The sequence below is a fragment of the Arachis hypogaea genome, chromosome 20 (assembly GCF_003086295.3).
Source record: "Arachis hypogaea cultivar Tifrunner chromosome 20, arahy.Tifrunner.gnm2.J5K5, whole genome shotgun sequence".
Taxonomy (NCBI): domain Eukaryota; kingdom Viridiplantae; phylum Streptophyta; class Magnoliopsida; order Fabales; family Fabaceae; genus Arachis; species Arachis hypogaea.
In genome coordinates this window covers 119,518,264-119,524,278 of record NC_092055.1, presented here as the reverse complement: position 1 = coordinate 119,524,278, position 6,015 = coordinate 119,518,264, and the positions used below count along the sequence as shown (strand labels likewise).

Below are 6,015 nucleotides of genomic sequence, written 5' to 3'. Positions count from 1 at the left end.
ATAAAATAAAAATCCAAAAAAATTAGAAAATCATAAAAATCAAAAATATTTTCTGTTTCTTGTTTGAGTCTTGAGTCACATTATAAGTTTGGTGTCACTTGCATATGCATCTTTCATTTTTCGAAAATATCATGCATTCATAGTGTTCTTCATGATCTTCAAGTTGTTCTTGGTAAGTCTTCTTGTTTGATCTTGATGATTTTTTGTTTTGTGTCTTTTCATGTTTATCATATGCATTCTTGAATTCTTAGTGTCTAAGCATTAAAGAATTCTAAGTTTGGTGTCTTGCATGTTTTCTTTGCATTAAAAATTTTTCAAAAATATGTTCTTGATGTTCATCATGATCTTCATAGTGTTCTTGGTGTTCATCTTGACATTCATAGCATTCTTGCATGCATTCATTGTTTTGATCTAAAAATTTCATGCATTGCATAATTTTCATGTTTTCATAAAAATTCAAAAATCAAAAAAATATCTTTCCTCTTTTCTCTCATCAAATTCGAAAATTTGGATTGACTTTTTCAAAAATTTTTAAAATCAAGTTGTTTCTTATGAGTCAAATCAAATTTTCAATTTGAAAATTTTATCTTTTTCAAAAATCAAATCTATTTCAAAATTTTTTGGTTATTTTCGAAAATTTCAAAAATATTTTTCAAAAATCTTTTTCTTATTTTTATCACTAATTTTCGAAAATAACATAATCAATTAATGTTTTGATTCAAAAATTTGAAGTTTGTTACTTGCTTGTTAAGAAAGATTCAAACTTTAAGTTCTAAAATCATATCTTGTGATTTCTTATGAATCAAGTCATTAATTGTGATTTTAAAAATCAAATCTTTTTCAAAACTAATTTTATCATATCTTTTCAAAAATATCTTCTTATCTTATCTTTTTCAAAATTTGATTTCAAAATATCTTTTCTAACTTCCTAACTTCCTATCTTTTCAAAATTTGTTTCAACTAACTAACTAACTTTTTGTTTGTTTCTTATCTTTTTCAAAACCACCTAAGTAACTCTCTCTCTCTCTCATTTTTGAAAATATCTCTCCCCTTTTTCAAAATTTCTTTTTAATTTATTAATTATTTTAATTTTTAAAACTTAATTTTCGAAAAAATACTAACCTTTTTCAAAAACCATTTTCGAAAATCACTAACTCTTTTTCAAAAATATTTTCGAAAATTCTCTCCCTCCCATCTCATTCTATTTATTCATTCATATCCTAACATCTCATCTCACATCTCTTCCATTCGTACAGTTGCATTTCTTCCTTTACATCACATCCTTTATCTCCCCCTCTTCTTCCACTCACAAAGGGATCCCTATACTGTGGTATAAAGGATCTCTATTATTATTATTATCATTTTTCTGGCCATTCTTCCTTGTCATATGAGCAGGAGCAAGGATAAGAACATTCTTGTGGAAGCAGATCCAGAACCTGAAAGGACTCTGAAGAGAAAATTAAGAGAAGCTAAAATACAACAATCCAGAGATAACCTTTCAGAAATTTTCGAACAGGCAGAGGAGATGGCAGCCGAAAATAATAATAATGAAAGGAGGATGCTTGGTGACTTTACTGCACCTAATTCCAATTTACATGGAAGAAGCATCTCCATTCCTGCCATTGGAGCAAACAATTTTGAGCTGAAACCTCAATTAGTTTCTCTGATGCAGCAGAACTGCAAGTTTCATGGACTTCCATCTGAAGATCCTTTTCAGTTCTTGACTGAATTCTTGCAGATATGTGATACTGTTAAGACTAATGGAGTAGATCCTGAAGTCTACAGGCTCATGCTTTTCCCTTTTGCTGTAAGAGACAGAGCTAGATTATGGTTGGATTCTCAACCCAAAGACAGCCTGAACTCTTGGGATAAGCTGGTCACGGCTTTCTTAGCCAAGTACTTTCCTCCTCAAAAGCTGAGCAAGCTTAGAGCTGATGTTCAAACCTTCAGACAGAAAGAAGGTGAATCCCTCTATGAAGCTTGGGAAAGATACAAACAGTTGACCAAAAAGTGTCCTTCTGACATGCTTTCAGAATGGATCATCCTGAATATATTCTATGATGGTTTATCTGAGCTATCAAAGATGTCACTGGACACTTCTGCAGGTGGATCCATTCACCTAAAGAAAACGCCTGCAGAAGCTCAAGAACTCATTGACATGGTTGCTAATAACCACTTCATGTACACTTCTGAAAGGAATCCTGTGAGTAATGGGACGCCTATGAAGAAGGGAGTTCTTGAAGTTGATACTCTGAATGCCATATTGGCTCAGAATAAAATATTGACTCAGCAAGTCAATATGATCTCTCAGAGTATGCATGGAATGCAAGCTGCATCCAACAGTACTCAAGAGGCATCTTCTGAAGAAGAAGCCTATGATCCTGAGAACCCTGTAATAGCAGAGGTAAATTACTTAGGTGAACCTTATGGAAACACCTATAACTCAACATGGAGAAATCATCCAAATTTCTCATGGAAGGATCAGAAGCCTCAACAAGGCTTTAACAATGGTGGAAGAAACAGGTGTAGCAATAGCAAACCTTTTCCATCATCAACTCAGCAACAGACAGAGAACTCTGGACAAAACACTTCTAATTTAGCAAATCTAGTCTCTGATCTATCTAAGGCCACTGTAAGTTTCATGAATGAAACAAGGTCTTCCATTAGAAATTTGGAAGCACAAGTGGGCCAGCTGAGTAAAAGGATCACTGAAATCCCTCCTAGTACTCTCTCAAGCAATACAGAAGAGAATCCAAAAGGAGAGTGCAAGGCCATTGACATAAGCGCCATGGCCGAACCTGTGAGGAGAGGAGAGGACGTGAATCCCAAGGAGGAAGACCTCCTGGGACGTCCAGTGATCAATAAGGAGCTTCCCTCTGAGGAACCAAAGGACTCTGAGGCTCATCTAGAGACCATAGAGATTCCATTGAACCTCCTTATGCCCTTCATGAGCTCTGATGAGTATTCCTCTTCTGAAGAGAATGAGGATGTTACTGAAGAGCAAACTGCCAAGTTTCTTGGTGCAATCATGAAGCTGAATGCCAAATTGTTTGGCATTGATACTTGGGAAGTTGAACCTCCCTTGTTCATCAATGAACTAAGTGATCTGGATCAACTGACATTGCCTCAGAAGAGACAGGATCCTGGAAAGTTCATAATACCTTGTACCATAGGCACCATGATCTTTAAGGCTATGTGTGACCTTGGTTCAGGAATAAACCTCATACCCCTCTCTGTAATAGAGAAACTGGGAATCTATGGGGTGCAAGCTGCTAAAATCTCACTGGAGATGGCAGACAGCTCAAGAAAACAGGCTTATGGACAAGTAGAGGACGTATTAGTAAAGGTTGAGGGCCTTTACATACCTACTGATTTCATAGTCCTGGATACTGGAAAGGAAGAGGATGAATCCATCATCCTAGGAAGACCTTTCCTGGCCACAGCAAGAGCTGTGATTGATGTTGACAGAGGTGAAATAGTCCTTCAATGGAATGAGAACTCCCTTGTATTCAAAACTCAAGGATCTCCCTCTGCAACCATGGAGAGGAAGCAGCAAAAGCTTCTCTCCAAGCAGAGTCAACCAGAGCCCCCACAGTCAAACTCTAAGTTTGGTGTTGGGAGGCCACAACCAAACTCTAAGTTTGGTGTTGAACTCCCATATCCAAACTCTAAGTTTGGTGTTGGAGAGTCTCAACAAAGCTCTGCACATCTGTGAGGCTCCATGAGAGCCCACTGTCAAGCTATTGACATTAAAGAAGCGCTTGTTGGGAGGCAACCCAATGTTTATCTAACTCTATTATTATTATTTTTCATGTTTTCTTAGGTTCATGATCATGTGGAGTCACAAAATAAATATAAAAATTGAAAACGGAATCAAAAACAGCAGAAGAAAAATCACACCCTGGAGGAGCATCTGTCTGGCGTTCAGCGCCAGAACAGAGCATGGTTCTGGCGCTGAACGCCCAAAATGGGCAGCTTCTGGGCGCTGAACGCCAGAACAGGCATGGTTCTGGCGTTCAACGCCAGAAATGGCACACAGATGGGCGTTGAACGCCCAAAATGGCCACCAACCTGGCGCTGAACGCCCAGAGTTGGATACAAAGGCATTTTTACATGCCTAAGGGGTGCAGGGATGTAAATCCTTGAAAACCTCAGGATCTGTGGACCCCACAGGATCCACTTAGGATTTGTGGACTCCACAGGATCCACTCAGGATCTGTGGACTCCACAAGATCCACTCAGGATCTGTGGACCCCACAGGATCCCCACCTTCCTCCACTCACTTCTTCTTACCACTCTCTTTCACACAACCCCATAAACACTCTTCCCTAAAAACCCCTCACCAATCACCTCAATCTCTCTTCCCCACTAAACCTTCACCACTCACATCCACCCACTCTTCCCAATAAACCTACCTCATAAACTCCACCTACCTTCAAAATTCAAAACCAATTTCCCACCCAAACCCACCCATATGGCCGAAACCTTCCCCCCTCCATTCCCTATATAAAAACCTCCATTCTTCATCAAATTCACACATCACACCCCTCTACACTCTCCTTAGCCGAAACCACATCTCCATCTCCCTCTCCATATTTCTTCTTCTTCTTCTTCTATCCTTTTGTTTATTGCTCGAGGGCGAGCAATATTCTAAGTTTGGTGTGGTAAAAGCATAGCTTTTTTGTTTTTCCATTACCATTGATGGCACCTAAGACCGGAGAATCCTCTAGAAGAGGGAAAGGGAAGATAAAAGCTTCCACATCCGAGTCATGGGAGATGGAAAGGTTCATCTCCAAAGCCCATCAAGACCACTTCTATGATGTTGTGGCCAAGAAGAAGGTGATCCCTGAGGTCCCTTTTAAACTCAAAAGAAATGAGTATCCGGAGATCCGACATGAAATTCAAAGAAGAGGTTGGGAAGTTCTAACAAACCCCATCCAACAAGTCGGCATCTTAATGGTTCAAGAGTCTATGCCAATGCATGGATCACCAAGAACCATGATCAAAGTAAGAACCCGGATCCAAAGAACTATGTTACAATTTGTTCGGGGGAAATACTTGGATTTTAATCTGGAAAGTGTGAGGTTGGCGTTCAACTTGCCATACATGGAAGAGAATGCACGCCCCTACACAAGGAGAGTCAAATTTGATCAAAGGTTGGACCAAGTCCTTATGGACATATGTGTAGAAGGAGCTCAATGGAAGATTGACTCCAAAGGCAAGCCGGTTCAACTAAGAAGATTGGACCTCAAGCCTATTGCTAGAGGATGGTTGGAGTTTATTCAATGCTCAATCATTCCCACTAGCAACCGGTCTGAAGTTACTATAGACCGGGCCATCATGATCCATAGCATCATGATTGGAGAAGAGGTGGAAGTTCATGAGATTATACCTCAAGAACTCTACAAGGTGGCTGACAAGTCCTCCACCATGGCAAGGTTAGCCTTTCCTCACCTCATTTGCCACCTATGCAATTCAGCTGGGATTGACATAGAGGGAGATATCCTCATCAAAGAGGACAAGCCCATCACTAATAAAAAGATAGAGCAAGCAAGAGAGCCCAGTCATGGAGCTCAAGAGGCGCAAGAAGCTCATCACCATGAGATTCCGGAAATGCCTCAAATGCACTTTCCTCCACAAAACTATTGGGAGCACATCAACACCTCCCTAGAAGAATTGAGTTCCAATATGGGACAACTAAGGGTGGAACATCAAGAGCACTCCATCATGCTTCATGAAATAAGAGAAGATCAAAAAACAATGAGGGAGGAGCAACAAAGACAAGGAAGAGACATAGAAGAGCTCAAGGACATCATTGGTTCCTCAAGAAGGAAACGCCACCATCACTAAGGTGGATTCATTCCTTGTTCTTCTTTCTTCTATTTTTCGTTTTCTATGTTATGTGCTTATCTATGTTTGTGCCTTCATTACATGATCACTAGTAGTTAGTAACTTTGTCTTAAAGATATGAATGTCCTATGAATCCATCACCTCTCTTAAAATGAAAAATGTTTT

General features: G+C 39.2%; 1 non-coding gene across 1 annotated transcript; it reads right to left on the bottom strand.

The window, feature by feature from the left end:
- Positions 1–1,921: 1,921 nt before the first annotated feature.
- On the bottom strand, positions 1,922–2,029 carry LOC112787435 (small nucleolar RNA R71). The gene has a single exon (XR_003194850.1). It is a non-coding gene; the product is annotated as a small nucleolar RNA R71 (small nucleolar RNA).
- Between the last annotated feature and the right edge of the window lie 3,986 nt (positions 2,030–6,015).